This window comes from Lissotriton vulgaris, unplaced genomic scaffold, assembly GCF_964263255.1.
Source record: "Lissotriton vulgaris unplaced genomic scaffold, aLisVul1.2 SCAFFOLD_2176, whole genome shotgun sequence".
NCBI classification, from domain to species: domain Eukaryota; kingdom Metazoa; phylum Chordata; class Amphibia; order Caudata; family Salamandridae; genus Lissotriton; species Lissotriton vulgaris.
The window spans coordinates 283,936-301,182 of NW_028254541.1; the positions used below are offsets into that span (position 1 = coordinate 283,936).

The 17,247-nt window shown below is 45.4% G+C and overlaps 1 long non-coding RNA gene across 1 annotated transcript in view; it reads left to right on the forward strand.

Annotated features, from left to right (window-relative positions):
• Positions 1-1,191: 1,191 nt before the first annotated feature.
• LOC147659510 (uncharacterized) overlaps positions 1,192-17,247 on the forward strand; it is an 81,767-nt gene continuing 65,711 nt past the window's right edge. The window contains exon 1 of the long non-coding RNA XR_015307224.1: positions 1,192-1,580. This is a non-coding gene — a long non-coding RNA (uncharacterized LOC147659510). The remainder of the gene's footprint in view (positions 1,581-17,247) is intronic.

Genomic DNA, 17,247 nt, shown 5'->3' on the forward strand with positions numbered 1-17,247 from the left:
TCCATGTAAATGCAATGCATGCGTTTTTAACATTGCGGCGGGTGCAGCTTGAAGCCGCACACGCCACAATGTTAAATCTAGAGATTTGACCGCCATGGTGCCGGTCACATCCTAATTGCAAAGGAGGGAACGACGCAGCACAGGCGGACGTTCCCTCCTACTCAGGGCTCGCGGACGGACGCAAGTCCGTCCGCGATCGTAATGTGCCCCTTGGTCTACTATATAACATCATAAACAGACAAACCCCAGACGACCTACAAACCACAGCAGACAAATGGCGTACAAAACTTGACTACCCATGCAGTATTTTCTTTAATTCACAAGCCTTCTGTCAAAACATTTTATTGTCAGCCAAGCTGCAGGCACAACATTTTAAAACTATCTTTTTCTTGTACATTACCCCCAGTAAGTAAGTGGGGGGTAGGCAAAGGAACTTTATGCCCTTGATGCTCGGAATTTGGAGCCGATTCAATCCACATATTTGCAACCTGTCCAAAGCTTGGCGCAACATTAATCCGCGTACAGGAATTCCTAAGGGAAGTTACTACTCAGCATATGTCACTAAATTCCACTGTTATTTTACAGGGCACACAGTCTGAAATCCCTAATGTTAAAAGCAAGGGACTAACTTTCATTGCAATGGCAGTATGGAGGATTTGTGTGGCCTCCGCCTGGCTCAACTCTGAGTCCCCTTCATTCTCTAAGTGGCTGGCTAGGTTTGTTGCCACTACCACCTAGAAAAAGCTGTCTGTGAAAAATGGGGCGTAAGGGTCAGAAAAAGGGCCTGGAGGTGTGGAAAAACTAACAACCTGGCTGGAACAGCCGGGATAATTCCCTGATTCTCTGTCTTCTTTTATGGCTTGTACTGTTTCTTTACAACGCTGTTTGCTTTTTTCCTACTTTTACTTTTTTTCTAAAATTCTATGGATTTGTGCCACCTATGTATTCGTTAATTTTGTTGGATTACTTTTTTTACTTCATCTCTCCTCTCTCTTTTCTTTCTTTCTGCGCCTTTCATTCAATTCACATGCTGTTCTTTCTACTGGGTGGGCGGGGGTGCGGGGGGTCGCTCCGACTTGAATTGTTATGCTCCTGTACTTATCTTCACTATTGCTAATAAAAAAAACTTTTTAAAAAAAAGGCATTGACCTTTTGTTTTATGTCCTAGTCTCTTTCAGATTCATCTCTGACGCAAAACAAAAATTGTTTCTGGAGTTCAGCAGACGAAGATAAGTATAAGTTTTACTTTTAGCAGGTTCTTATGCATAAGATTCTGTTGAGCGCTTTTTGTAAAGGAAAGATCTTACTTGACTGTGTTTTTCTCTTTTTCAGCTGATCAGAGAGTTTTCAACTGTGTCACCATAGCGGGAGCGGAAGACGTCCTAGATCAAGAAGTTGCTAGGCGACGAGGGATTACAACAGGAAGCTCCCCTGCTAGCGTAGCGAAGACTGGGGAAAGTAGGAAACACTCCGAGAACTGAAGCAGGGACCCGGAGAAGCTAAGAAGCACTCTGGAGGGGGAAGGGGGAACTGAAGAAGCCGTGGTCCAATGGCGGGAATCACTCCCGCTGGAATTACAGGTAAGGAATGGGAATACGAGAACAAACGCAGTCTTTTATAGGCAGTCAGTGGGTGGGGTTCACATAGACGTGCGCTCATTAGTCAGCACTTTTTTTTACAAAACAACGTGGAGAGAATGTGTTTGAATTCCAAATGAGCTCCTCACATGCAAACTGTCTCTGTGACATCACAACTCGATTCACTGCCTGCATTAATACAATATTTTGGCAATGCAAGTTTCAATAAAATAAATGACATAAACAATAAAGGGAACAACATAAACTAATATGTGGCCGCACTTCAATAGCTCCCAAGATCAATGCCAAGCATGGGTTTGAGCCAAAGCATGTGTACAAACCCCAACAACACGCAAAGGAACAGATGACACCAGTGTACGAGAATCCTTCTCTGAATCGGACAATCAAGATGCATCCTCAGACAACGAGACCACACATCCATTGGTTGCTGAAATAAGACATTTGGAGCGCAACTCAGACCCTTAACATCTAGCACCATGGGAGCAAATTACCGACCCACCAAAGTCAGGAGAATGAACGACAAGGTCGCTCCGGCAGACAAGGCTGGAGCACTGTACCTCGAGATTACGTATTTGATGGCCCTCATATGGTACTGATGCCTTGAATCCTCCAGAGGTAATGAAGATACGCTCTCAAAGTAGACTGTTCCAATTGTAGGCTGTAAGAATTTGCACTCGTAGCACAAAGTTGTTTGACGGGGGGGGGCAACAGACCTCTCCTTCTCCTCTTACATATGAACTTGATGGTTGGGGGTTAAGTGATGTGAGATGGCTACGGGGGTAAGGGTTGGGAACCTGATGTCGCACAATATAGAAAAAGGTTTTATTGTACAGTCCTAGTGAGTCAAGGGGTACAGACCTTGAAGGTCTCACTCTCAGTACATGTTACACACATCAATGGGGAAAACAGAAGTTAAATACCACAAATGGCGGCCCCCATAGATGGACATGTCCCTAGCCCGCACCGGAGACAGGCCACAGAAGACCCCACCTACAGCACTGGCACAATTTACAAGCCCAATGGGATTGGTGTTTGTATGGCGGGTACAGAAATCACAGGCCAAACAATACTCATACTTCTCCAGGTTACATAATGTGTTCTCAAGACAAGATTACACCCTTATTCCAAAGGGGGAAATGTGGGAGGTCTGAGAAATAGAATACCTAGCCAGAGAGCTGTCTGACCACTCACCACTGTGAACTAAAATAGGGAACAGACAGCAGAATGTCAAGATAGTGCATTTTCTCAGGAATGGACGATGCTATAATGGTCCACCTCCAGGCAGCTCCAACTCTGGATGTCGTAATGACACAGAGGATTAGAGTGGCCAGGTGGGGGAAAGGGAGATAGGATGGGAACAGCAGGGAAGGAGACCTGTAAGAAAACAACTAGAATATTAGCGCTTTGGGGAACCTTCAAGCTGAAAACATTTGAGTATTTAAGAAATATGAAACCCAATAATATCCACCTTAACAACCCTACTGTTACTCGCTTTGCCTCCTGAGACTATTGGCTAGAGTCTACTTTTCAAGAACGTCAAATCATAACCAAAGTCTCTCTTCTGTTGGCCCAAGAATAAGCGGGACCAGCCTCGCAACTTTGTACAATAATGGAAAATGTTCATCAAGTCTCTGAAAACCTTAATCCAGTTTTCTTTTCAATAATGCTGAACACAATTGTCTGTAATTCCACTCAGAAAACCAATTTCCTTTTACAGTTTCCTTTTTTTTGTCAAAAAGATCTTTCCAAAGCGGTGTAGAAACCCAAAAGCAAGTCCTAAAGCAAGCACTTTTCTATGAAACACTTGCCTTGTGAATTATCAGCAAATAATTTCTTATCGCAGTCTTTTAGCAGGAATAACCTTTGAACTCAAAAATTATGTGTGTCTGAAGCATATTGCAATATCCAAGAAACTAAACTGGAGCGAACTTAACCCAGAGGCTTCTAACTCGATGTCTAAGTGTTCTGTTTTTCACCAGGAGATTCCGGTGACAGCTGAGCCCAAAATCACTTCAGCTGGAGCAAAGTTAAACAGAGAGCTGCCTTCACGGATGCCAAAGGAATACTGAGCATGTATCCTTGGGCGTGGTCCTCTTTTATAGAGGGAACCACGTCAGGCATCAGAACCATGTCAGGCGTCAGGAACTTTCCAGAAGCAAGAAGGATTTAAACATGCACAGAATGTTTTTCTTTAAGCAATTAAGGGAAAGGCAATATTTTAGTTACACAAAGCACACAAAAGAACAAATGCTTGTACTGTGGCAGCTGCTACAAATATGAAACTTAACCATGCGCATTATCATAGAGCACCAACAAATCTAAGCATGCACATTACTTTGTGTTTACAGGGGCACTTACAAGGATTGTTCTAAGGAAAAAAGAAATAGCAACAAAGAAATACAAACATATCATTTTAAAGAACAGAAAGCACATATTTATCATGATATCCTCTTAGCACTAATAATGGGCACCGGTGTGACAATGCCACCAATAGCGTGGCAATGAAACAGAAAAAATTAGCGTTGCCAAAAGGCCCACATCTATTTTTGAAGCGATCGGTGGTGGCACCCCTAGAGCCGCAGCCCATAATCATGACACAGAAACAAAAACACAATGGAGGCTCAGGACATGGGACCTCAAAAATGAATACATTATCCGTGGCCTAAGGGACGACTCTGAGATTTTCTTTAAAGAAAACAAGGGAACGTGGATTCAAGGGTCAAACTCTTGGAGGCAAACGAAATGGGGCTGAGAGACAAGGTGCAAAATTGTATAGCGTGGGAACGGAAGAAAGAAGTGGAATGGATAGAACACCAACTCCTGTCGCTAGAAGACCAGACAATCACAAGACACGACACACAGCTCACTTGGCAACTGGAGACTCTTAGACAGGAATACAGAGAGCTAGCGCATAAAGCGGCCAGGGACCAGTACTTAGCCACTCTCCATCGACCATATGATGCAGGAGACAAAGCAGGGAAACTTCTGGCCTGGCAAAAAATAAACAGAAAATAGGTGGATCCAATCCATAGTAGATGGCCAAGGAAAGGAACACATAACCGATGACAAATCCCGGCTGCATTCTCCACATACTATAAAGAATTCTATAAGGCTAAACCTTTATCTGGCACTCCCGAAATAGAAACCTACGTGGCAGAAGTAGAGACCTTATCTTTAGAGGAGGCAAATAGAGTGGCACTTGATGAGGACTTGTCCCTGCAGGAGGTCAATGGAGCCGTAATGAAACTTCACGCAAGAAAAACCCCTGGGCCAAATGTCCTACCTGCTGAACTATATAAGAGATGCTCAGATCTCCTCAGTGCTCACTCGCTCAACCTCTTTAAGGATGCCCATGAGGATGGGATACTACCTCCAGACCTCCGACTTGCCACAATTATGACCATACATAAAGAGTTTAAAGAGAGCAACAGATGTTATTCCTATCGTCCTATCTCCCTTTTAAATGTTGAAGTGAAAGTCCTAGTGACCATCCTGGCCACAAGACTAAGAAACGTCATAACATCACTGGTCCATTGTGACCAATCCAGCTTCATGCCCGGTAGGACATTGAAGTGGAATCTCAGGAGACCTCATAACTGGATAATGGCAGCTGGCAAGTGAGACACCCCACATATATTCTAGCACTAGACGCTGAAAAAGCATTTGACACAGTACACTAGACCTAGGCAGATTTGGTGTGGGACCGAAATTTAGGAAATGGTTTGCCCTGCTGTATAATACTCCTAGAGCAAAGGTGAGAGTGAGTGGTAGGACATCGCAGGAGTTCCCAATTGGCAGGGGAAGTAAGCAGGCATGCCTCCTGTCTCCTCTGATGTTTGCATTAACAATAGAGATATTGGTGTGTCGAATAAAATTGCACTCTAAAATCCAGGGTTTCAGGATCACAGCAGACGACAAGAGAGGAAACAATGTCTATATACGCAGATTACATCCTGTTATACATAACCAAACCTGAAAGCTTGATCCACAATGTCTTCCAGACCATTGAAGAGTATGGTAAACATTCAGGCTACAAGATAAACTAGCACAAGTCATTGGCATACAGTCCCAGACCCATGAAACACCGGCCTCCCTTACCGGAGGACCTGGCGATAATAGAAAGAGGCTTTAAATACCTGGGAATCTATCTTACAACAGATAAGGACCTCTGTTACGAACACAACATCTTGCGACTAACACAAAAGTTTAAAAAAAGATGCTGAAAAATGGAAAACACTGCCACTCAAGATCATAGCGAGGGCTGCAATGTTTAAAATTATCTCACGGCCCCAGTTCCTTTACGCCTTGCAGAACACCTATCATCCCCTCACACGGACAGTATTCCGAGGTATAGAGGCTGAGCTGCATTCACTGCTCTGGCTGAGGAAACACCCACAAATAGCGTTACGGACACTACAGCGAAACCTGTATGATGGGGGCCTCACAATACCCGACATAGAAGCATGCTACTGGGTCGAACACCTCATGCCCATAAATGACTGGGTACACGTAGCTGGGGACCAACCCACATATAGGTTAGAAAGAGGAACACCATTGCAGCACATGTTCACCCATTACCTTTACAGGGCATCAGGGAAGCACAGCCTCCTCCCAGCCACACAACCTACACTGGAAACGTGGGAAAGAGCCACTAAGATCCTAGGCTGGGATCATAAAATGACTAAAGCAACAGCACTCTGGAAAGGGAACTGGTAGAGGGAAATAGGGAAACTTAAAGGCTTTAGACAATGGGACATAGTAGGAATCTTGACTTGGGGGACATCATAGATAAAGGGGTCCTCAAAACCTTTACTGCATTACGCTTGGTATATCAACTCCAAACCACCCAACTCTTTAAATATGTACAACTAAGGCATACATGGGTAACAGAATCCCTGAATGTAGAGACCCTCCAGGAATATGCTCCATTAGAAGGCTGATTACTGCAAGAGTCCCTCACCCTAAAAGCAGTAGCCCTCACATATAAAACACTGAACAACAATATGCCAGAGATCTAGGTAAACTCCGGGCTTAATGGGAGGAGGAAGTAGGAGAAATGTAGAACATAGACTGGGAAGCTGCCCTCATAATATTTGATATTTTGATATTTGTTGGCATTTGTAAAGCGCTAACTTTCGCTCCGGAGGGAGCATCTTGGCGCTGAGCACACAGAAGGTCGTCTAGGGGGGCATGGATCAAATAGCTGCGAGGACTGAGGAGTCAGACTGAGAATAAATCCAGGTTTTCAGAAATTTCCTAAATAGGCTTTCTGAGGGAGCGTGCCTAAGGTTGGGGGGGAGACGGTTCCATGCCTTAGCCGCCAGAAAAGAGAAGGTCTTTCCACCCTTGGATTTTAGTTTTATACGGGGTTCCAAAATGAAATTGGCGCCAGATGACCTCAAGCAGCGGGTAGGAGTGTAATGCTGGAAGCGCTTGGTCAGGTAGGATGGACCCAAGCCCCTGTTTGCTTTAAATACAGTGACTAAGAGCTTGAATAAGATTCTCTTATGGAGGGGCAGCCAATGAAGGGTGTTAAGGGCTGCAGAGGCTGAGGACCTACGGGGAAGTTTCAAAACAAGCCTGGCTGCTGCATGTTGGACACTCTGCAGCTTTTTCAGAGAGGACTTCTTGATGCCTGCTAGGAGGCCGTTACAATAATCCAGCCGGGAGAGGATAAGCGCCACCGCGACTGATTTCCTGGCTGTGATAGGCAGAAAATTAAAAAATTTCTTTAATTGCCTGATCAGACTGAAACAGCGCCCAGCGGTAATGCGCACATGTTCATCGAAGCTGAGGGAAGCATCAAATTGAACGCCCAAGTTGCGGGCTGAAGCAACCGCGCTTGGTGGTGCTTCGGGGTTATGAGGCCACCAGTCTTTGGGGGAAAAGAATGTGCCTTTACCTAGGGGAATTATTTCTGTTTTGGCGCTGTTGCATTTTAAATGATGCAGGTTAAGCCAAGAAAAGACTTCTGACAGACAGTTTTGGAATCTGATGGCAGCATCCGGAAGTCTTTTATCGATAGTGACGACAAGCTGGGTGTCGTCAGCGTAGGATGTCACGAGAATCCCATGTGACTCAATCAACGTGAGAAGGGGGGCCATATATACATTGAAAAAGAGGGGGCTCAGGATGGAACCCTGAGGTACCCCTGAGATGATGGATCGTTCATCGGAAAGAAAGGGGCCCAAGGAGACCGTTTGAGAGCGATTGGACAGGAATGAGGTTATCCAGGCAAGTGCGGAGCCCGAGACACCAATCCCACGCATCCTATTGATTAGAACAGCATGTGAGATGGTGTCGAAAGCCGCGGTTAGGTCGAGCAGGATGAGGACGGCCTGCCTGCCCTCACCCTGCAAGAACTTGATGGTGTCTGACAACTCAATCAAAGCGGTCTCTGTGGAGTGGCCGGAGCGGAAGCCAGATTGCTGTGGGTGCAGGATACAATGATTTTCCACAAAATTCTTTAATTCCTCATGAACTAGTTGCTCAGTGATTTTGCCTAGCGCAGGGAGGAGTGAGATTGGGCGCATATTAGACAAATCAGTAGGGGATTTATTTTGCTTTTTCATGAGGGGCTTGACTGTGGCCTTCTTCCACTCAGAAGGAACAATGCCGGAGTCGAGGGATTCGTTCACAATTGCATTGATTAGAGGGTTGACGGCCTCAACAAGATGGTGCAAGATGACTGGGGGGCAGGAATCCGTGGGTGCACCTGATTTGCAGGCTAGTATGGCTTTATGCGTTTGCAATAGGGAAACTGCTTTGAATTGGTTTAATGAGCGAATAGTTGTGTCAGGCTCTTGGGTAGGAACAGGTGCAGGGGGGAAGTCCTTGTGGATATTATTCATTTTCTCCTCAAAGAAATCAGCAATTTGATCACAGAGGGCTTGCGAGGGAGGGATTTCAAGTGCCAGTGCTTTGGGATGGGTAAAAGATTTTACGATATTGAAGATCGTTTGTTGTTTCTGTTTAGCAGAGTCTATTGCTTGAGTGAAGAATGCCTTTTTTGCTTTTTTTATATTTGAGAGATATTGCTTTCTCTGGAGAATGTAGATGGATCTAGACGTTGGATCGTAGGTTTTTCTCCATTCTCTCTCCAAAAGCCTACACTTAAGGTGGCAGTCAGCGAGGGCCGGAGTATACCAGGGGGCATTAGGTTTCTTTTTTCCTCGAACAGGTTTTTGGATGACAGGTTTTGCATTGGCAGGGATTACTCTCTCAATCCACAGGTGGAAATTTGTGGAGTCTAGTGACACGTCACCCGTGATGGAAGGGGGGGATACCACCGGTTGTGGGTTGAGTTTAATGTACTCAGCTACCTTTTTCCAATTAATAGGGAAGGGGGTGTGAGAGAGTTTAATAGGAGGGGGGGGGCGAGGTTTTGTTATTGATGGAGAAGGGAATGAGACAGTGGTCTGTCCAAATTTGTGGCACGGGGGTGGAAGCATCTAGGGAGGTCAAGTTTGTGCAAATGCCGTCCAAGGTGTGTCCGGCACAATGGGTAGGGAGGGAAACTAATTGGGAAAGACCAAAAATCTCAAGAGAGTGGCGTAAATTGAGAGTGTGGGGATCAGTATCGGATTCCAAATGAAGATTAAAGTCTCCAAAAAGGGTGAAGGTAGGGTAATGGGTAAGGAAAGCTGCCAGAGTTTCATCAATGGAGTCCAGGAAAGTAGTGGCATTTCCGGGGGGGCGGTAGACGAGTGCTCCAGAAAAGGCGGAGGAGAAACTAGTTTGGATTACAAATCCCAGGGATTCACAGTCCTTGAAGGAAGCCAGATCAAATGTGTGGCACTTGAGTGCTTTTTTTACAATGATGGCCAATCCTCCTCCCCGACCAATGGGTCTGTCTCGCCTGAAGATGGTGTAATCAGGGGGGAGAGCGGTGGCAAGGTCGGGATTTGAAGCATCATGCAACCAAGATTCGGTAATGAACAAGGCATCAAGATTGGCTGTTATGATAAGATCATGGATGTCTTGTCCATGTCGAGCTAAGGATCTGGCATTGATAAGGCCGCCATTAAAGGAGGTTGTCTTATGCCGAGGACGAGGGGGAGGGGGGTAATGGGGCTGGTGGGACTGGAAGATGACCAACCACACGGTCGACAAGTGTAAGGGCCACACAGGTGGTCAGAAAAGGAATGCACACAGCAGGAAGGACTAGGTAAGGAGGGGCGCATAGACCGCAGCTCAGAAGAGTCGTACCTGAGTACAGGGGAAGTGGAAGCAGCGTGTCCTGTGCCTGGCGCGGTCTTGGCGCGGACGGGAGCAGACGGGCTTGGCTTAGGCGCGGTCATGCACCCCAGAGAGTTGGTGATCAGGGCAAAATTACGACTTATCCAATATAAGATACTACACAAGGTCTATTACGATAGGGTCAAGCTCCATAAAATAGGACGAGCCAGAAACCCACAATGCCTAAGATGCCAGGGGGAGACAAGAAATTATTATAACACAATCTGGACATGCCCCAGGATAACGATATACTGGGAGAAGATTATTCAAGAACTAAAAGAGGTGCTCCAAGTTTTCCCTCCCTTTAGAACCAAAAATCCTCCTACTGGGAATAAATAGTGAAGTAGACGTACCAAGACCACAACTATTGTTCAGTGCGCTGGGGTTAATAGTGGCGAAGGGAGACAGAGCACCACATTAGGGAACACAGGACACACCAACACTACAACAATGGAAAACAGGGATGGATCAATGTATGGCAGCCGAAAGGGTGACGTATAAAAGTGAGGGATGCCCAGACAAGTTCCGGAAGATATGGGGAAACTGAATGCAACATTATGGATTGGACTTCTTTGACGAACCCACCCAAACCACATGTGGGGCTGAGACATAGGTGAGGTAATATAAATTTTATGGTCAAGTTATGTTCCCTAGCGCGTACCCCACCGACTCCATGTACGAGTTAAAGTGCATGTAACTTCCCTCCTGTACCAGCTATGAAGACGCAAATATATTTGTGTCCAACGTTAACATGTCCTCTTTCAGACCCACCATGTATGGGTTGAATGGTCCGTTCCTAAGTATGCTATGCCAACGTCTTTTTGAAGTATACTCCTACGTTTTTCAGCCCTGGCTGAAGTAGGCCCTGAATCTCTGCCACCGAGCCTCTTTTCTGGCTTCTGACTCCGAGAACCTCTGCCCAGGCAGCCCCCGTACCCGTGAACTCTGACTTACTTCTAGCGCGGCCCTCCGTGCTCGGCTCAGACTGCTGCCTGCCAAGATTGACTATAACCTTCGAGTTATCTGTTTCCCTCCCCGAAAATACATTCCAGCCTGCTAGCTTCAGTAAACATCCTTCCTCAGTTACAGGGCTAAAGGGCCGACCTGTCTCTATGCAAGTAATTCATAGCTTCTGTTGCCATGCTTCCATGGAAGGCCCCATGCCCCCACGCTTTTCATACAGACACTCAGGCGCTTATACACGCACTCACAGTTAGTATAGAACAGCTTCTGCTCTAGAGACCTTTCTGCCCAGATAGCTTAGTTCCTAAACATCAGATATCAGATATGATAGAAGCACAAGTTGATCTGACATGCCAGACTTCTGTCTCTTTCCGTCAGTGTAAATGTCAAGTCCCCTGCACCCCTCCAATTACACGTCATGCAGCTGCGCGCGCATCCAAGCTTCCGATTTCTGCTGACATTGCAACATTTCTGCTTGGTGCCACCCACTTGTGACACCTACCTGTGACGTTTCTAGCACACACCTCTAGTTCACGCCTCTTGATTACGCACTTGTACCACGTGTATATTGTTATCTTGTCTTCTCTCAGCTGTTACGCCTCTTGCACTGTTACTTATGGAATGAAATAAGAATATAAGCTATGTACTGTTAATAAACTGGGAGCGCGCTCTATCCCTTCTGACACCCTGTGTGGTGGTCAGAACATGATATCTTGGCCATGACCATTCCTTTTTAAGGAATAAAACCCTTAGAACTCTAACACCACGGACTCTGTCTTTTTTCACCCGATCTGAGTTATTATTGATTAAGTACTTACCTGCATAGAAATTAAGAGTAAATTATTTATTTACATCATTTTGGCGCCCGAACAGGGACCCCTCCCCCACCTCACGCGCCGGTTGGTGCGTTGCAACCTGTGTCCCCTGCCGTCAGTTAGCCGGAACATACGCGTAACGGCAGGATTTCCTGCATCTCCCTCTGACCCACGGAGGTGACGAAGACTGCGATCAGTACCCAGACGAGGCGGTGAGGAGTGCGGAGGATCCCGACCAGAGCCCAGCCGAAAGAAGCAAGGTCCGAGGTGTCAAGAGCCCACCAGGTTTCCGAAGTTTTCCGAAGTTTTCCGAAGTTTTCCGAAGTCCCGAGTCGAGTCCAGTCGAGTTTTCCGAGGCCTTCTGTTTTCCGTGCTTCCCGGTGAGTACCATTGCTGGGTCGTATCTAGACGGGTTTGGGTACACAAGTCCGGTCTGCACTGTTTTTAGGCAGTGTATCTGTACTGTTTAGCAGTATATCTAGTATTCCGAATTTCTGAATTTTGCACTGTTACACCAGTGTATCTGTACTGTTGAGCAGTACATCCGTTATAGGGGGTAGTCATCTATGTCTCAAATGTCTTTTTATGTAATTAATGTCGTGGTATGAATGTGACTGTTTTTTGTGTATTATTGTGTTTTCTTGTATAACTAGTCCAATTCAGAATTAAGTATCAAGGATCGAGCATTTCAGTATCAAGTAGGCACAATGCCGTTTTTCAACAAGTTAAAGCAGATAGGAACTAGGAAAGGGATGTTAGAGGAAGAAATCCCTATCCCCCCTAGGGACACTCCAGGTAATTTCATGTATAATAAGCATGGCATAGATGCCATATTGTATCTAGAATTATGGACCGATTATACCAAACACCTAGAGGAAAGATATCGATGGCCCGTTAATGGAACATGGGATGCCGAGTGCATCATAAAGGTAGAAGAGGCATTACGGAAAAAGAAAGCCAGACAATCTCAGAAAGACGCCATAGAATTTTGGCGTAAGGAATCACATAAACGTGCTGAAAGAGCACTCCGTAGAGAAGACAGACTTAAAGAATCAGAAAAAGCCCGAGAAAACGAACTAGTCATTGAAGGAATCCGAGTAAAATCAGAACAAATAGATCGCATCCGAAATAGTCAAGTGAACAGCATGTATCTTTTGGCCGAGGGTACACCTGACGCCATTTCAGAAATACCGAAAAATTTGCCGTCACCATTAGTTCCAACTAAAGTAATGCACAAGACTACTAAAGACATATTCCTAAATTCTTACCTAGAAGATGTAGCACCAGCTTACACCAATCTGCCTGTTCGTGCCCTGCCTACTGACAGGGACGGGGGTGGCACTCCACCCCCCGGTCATGTTCCGCCGGTACCACAACAGACTTCTCCTGTTCCGCCAGCCCCGCCACTTCCTCCGCTCAAAACAGACCTACCGAAACCACTTCTATCAGATCTTACTAAAAGACAGACTCAAATACAGATTGCACACAGAGATGATGCCCAAGCTTCCGCTTCAGGAGGTGCGACCGCGGGTCTTCAGACCCCGCCCGTCACGCGCAGGTTATCCCTAGGGGACATGCGGAATCCCACCACGTACAGATCACCCCGCCTTGACGCATTAAAAGAAAACATGTCAGTCTGTAGATATGATCCAGTACCCGGAAAGGATGATTTAATGATATTGGCATCATTACGGTTAAGGTCTGCTACGGATAGCTTGTTATGCTATGTAGGAATGAAGGAGCGTCTAGATAAGATATATGAGTTTGTTCAGACAGGAAAGGACCCTGACAGCATTAAGGATGCCATGGAGAAACAGAAAGTTGCCATACAAGCGCTGATACTACGATTTTTCATAAATTGTCTGATAAGAGAACGAGACAGGCCCGGAACCGATCAGAGTGAATTAGATGCATTGAACAAGTGGGGTCAAAATATAGCTGATGGAAAACATGACAGACAGAATTGCATAGACTCTATGTACAAGAAGATTAGGAAAGCAGTGATAGCAGTACACCAGAAAGAGAAAGAAAAGGCTTCCTCCGAGGAGGAAGAAGAATCCGAAGAACACAAAAGAAATATAGGCACCATAGCATATGTAGGTAAAGGAACTTACCTAAGGAAGGGTATCCGTCCAGAGAGCAAGAGAGTTTTCTTCTCTGCCTTAACAAACCCGAATTCTGCTGAGCATCAGTTCCAGGAAACTGATAAACGGCTTCGAGATCGAGTTGGGTACCATGTACTCAATTCTATGGACGAACAAGAACTAGCCCGATCGGCTGTATCATGGGCCGAGAATGCAGATATATATGATGATGATACCGTAGCACAGACATTTCTGAACCTTTCCCCCGATGAACAGAAATTAGCAGGTGTATACATGATTCAGCACCTCCTCATCAAATACAGAAAACACTATTCTGATCCAGGTCCCTTACACGAGACACTAGAAGCACTACTGATGGATAGATGGAGAGGCTTAAGCACCAAATTAATTCAAATAATTCTAGAACAGCGACACAGATATAATACCTTTGTAAGCTCTGAATACGTTCCCGCCCCACCTCCAGAAAGGAAAATGTACCACATGCAATGCGGGGGTGGTATTGAAAGTCAGAACCCCTTACGAGAAGTGCACCCGGTTATGGGTGAGGATAAAACCTTGAAACGCGTGTATGTACACACGCCTCTGACTAAATTAGAACTGTTAGAAATGAAGAAATTAGTCCCGTGCCATGATAAAGACCCTGCAGGTTTTCATAGAGAGCTTAAAGACATGTTACTGATGGGAGACTACACGTATGATGACATCATGAAAATGTTGAAAGTATTATTGCCTACAGGTATATTCGAGAAATTGAAGGAAAAGGAATGGGAGGTGGGCGACACAAAGATTGTCTGGGCAGAAATAGAGGAGGAAGAGAAAAAACGGGTTCCAGGGTTAGGCCTTGGGGACAAAACTAAAGCGTTACCAGGTTTGATAGTACAGGTCCTGCCCAGATTATTGACAACGAGAAAGGAGGATTGGGATGCAATATCGTCCTGTAAACAGAAACATGATGAAGATACTAGTGACTTCTATTCAAGATTCGAGAAATGTTTTATTATTAATAGTGGCCTCCAGCCAAGTAGCGAGTCGTACCCACATCTTTTTGTATCAAAATTAGTCAAGAATTCCCTACCGTTAGTTAAAAATCGAGTATATAAAGTCGAGAGTACATGGCAAGCAAATACGCCATCACAGATGTTACAAATGTTACAATATCACCAGAACAGAATTAGAGAAGAACAAGATCAGGAACAGAAACGTATGAAAGACACGAAAATGAAAATGCTAGTAGCACAAACGGTTCCATCCGACAGTCACAGAAGGGGTACGACCCAGACAAGTCACACTACAGCTCCCGTTAAAGGGACATGTAATTACTGCAAGCAGCCAGGTCACTACGTACACGAATGCCCAGTTCTGAAACATAACATAGCGACAGGTAAAACTAAAGAAAGACCGCATCCACCTAGACAAGACCATAACCAGCATCAGTCTTCGCAGAGCGAACAGCATATGCAGAATACACAGCCTATGCATGCATCCGCTCAGACAGCACAGACAGTAGCGGTACCACAGCCACAGCCCATTGCTGCAACTCAGCAAGTATCACAGCAGATGTACCAGTATGCCCAGTCAGCTTATCCCGAATATTCCCGATATACATGAAACAGCCTAGAGAGGGAAGGTGGCTTGCCTCTTATTGAGATTCCTGTAGATCAAGAAGGTCCTTATGTACATAGTCAAGTATTGGGAAAAGACAGAAAGTTTTTAATTGACACAGGGGCAAGTCGCACTACAATCAGCCATGATGAAGTCCCAGGGGCACCCCTCTCAGGCTCACAAAATGTTTCCCTTGGTTTTTCAGGACAGCCTATTGTAAATGAGGTATCACAACCAGTTCCCCTGGCTGTAGGTCCATTATCACGTGTTACAGACTTGTTACTTACAAAATCATGTCCACAAAATCTGTTAGGAATTAAAACATTGAAGGCTCTAGGAGCTATAATATGCTGTTCCCCAGAGGGAGTTAGACTCTTTCTGCGGGATTTCAAGGGTCACTATGTTCTTCGTGAATTTGATGTCAGATTGAGAAATGTACCAGATTACTTGTGGGCAAAAGGCCCAACTGATGTAGGATGTATGCACATTACACCATACCGCGTTACACTCAAGGCAGGTGTTGTATTACCCAGAATCAGACAATACAAGTTACCACCCGATGCTGTAGTGGCTTTACTGAAAATCATTGAAGAGGTCATTGCCCAAGGAGTGGTCGTCGAGACCGACTCCAACATCTGTAATTCACCCATCATTCCGATTCTTAAACGTACTGATCCCAATGCACCGCCAGTATATCGGCTGGTGATTGATCTTCGAGAATTAAACAAATGTATTATCCCACAGTATCCTGTGGTCCCCGATATCTCATCCTTATTGACTGCCATTGATTCAGAAGCAACGTTCTTCACTGTAATTGATCTCAAGAACGCCTTCTTCAGCGTGCCTATTGATCCAGAGAGCCAATATCTCTTCGGATTCTGTTTAAATGGACGCAGCTTCAAATTTTCACGCGCACCTCAAGGATTCACAGAAAGCCCCAGCATCTATAGTCAAGCACTGAAAAGACAACTAGATTGTATTCAAATGCCAGTTAACACCGCTTTACTGCAATACGTCGATGATCTACTGATCACCGCACGAAGTGAGCCCGAATGTGAAAAAGCATCACTGACAGTTTTACAGTTCCTGGCCGACAAGGGACACAAGGTGTCTCCTTCGAAGCTACAATTCTGTGTTCAGCAAGTTGTGTACTTGGGTCACTTGCTGTCCAAAGTGGGGAGACAGCTCACTCCCGATCGCATTCAGTTAATTGCAAATATGCCGCAACCCCAGACACAAAAGGAAGTGCGGGCCTTCCTAGGCCTCACCTCGTACTGCAGACAATGGATTCCCCAGTATGCATTTCTAGCTAAGCCACTCATCCAGTTAACGACACAGGAGGCAGCGACTTCGGCTGCCCTCCCTTGGACTCAGGAACACACACAAGCTTTTGAAGAATTAAAGAAAGCATTATGCCAAGAACCAGTTTTAGCAACACCATGTTACAGCAAACCGTTTACACTTTTCGTTACAGAACGTGATGGTACAGCGTTGTCTGTCCTCACTCAAGATCAAGCAGGTTCACATAAGCCTTGCGCTTATTTCTCTAGTACATTGGATTCAGTAGCCCAGGCACTCCCTGCGTGCTTAAAGTCAGTAGCAGCAACAGCGTTAGCAATAAGACAAAGTGATTCAATTGTTTTAGGTCATCAGTTGACAGTTCAAGTTCCACATTCGGTAGAGGTTTTGTTAAACAGAACCCAGACTCAACACTTGACTATAGCACGACTAACAGGTTATGAATTAACGCTATTCCAGCCACACATAGAAATCAGACGCTGCGGCATCCTGAACCCAGCAACGCTGTTACCGACAAGTATGACAGATCCAGCCTCACATGATTGTATAGAAATCATTAATGCAGTAACTAAGCCACGACGAGACTTAACAGATGTCCCACTGACAAACCCAGACCTGACACTTTAT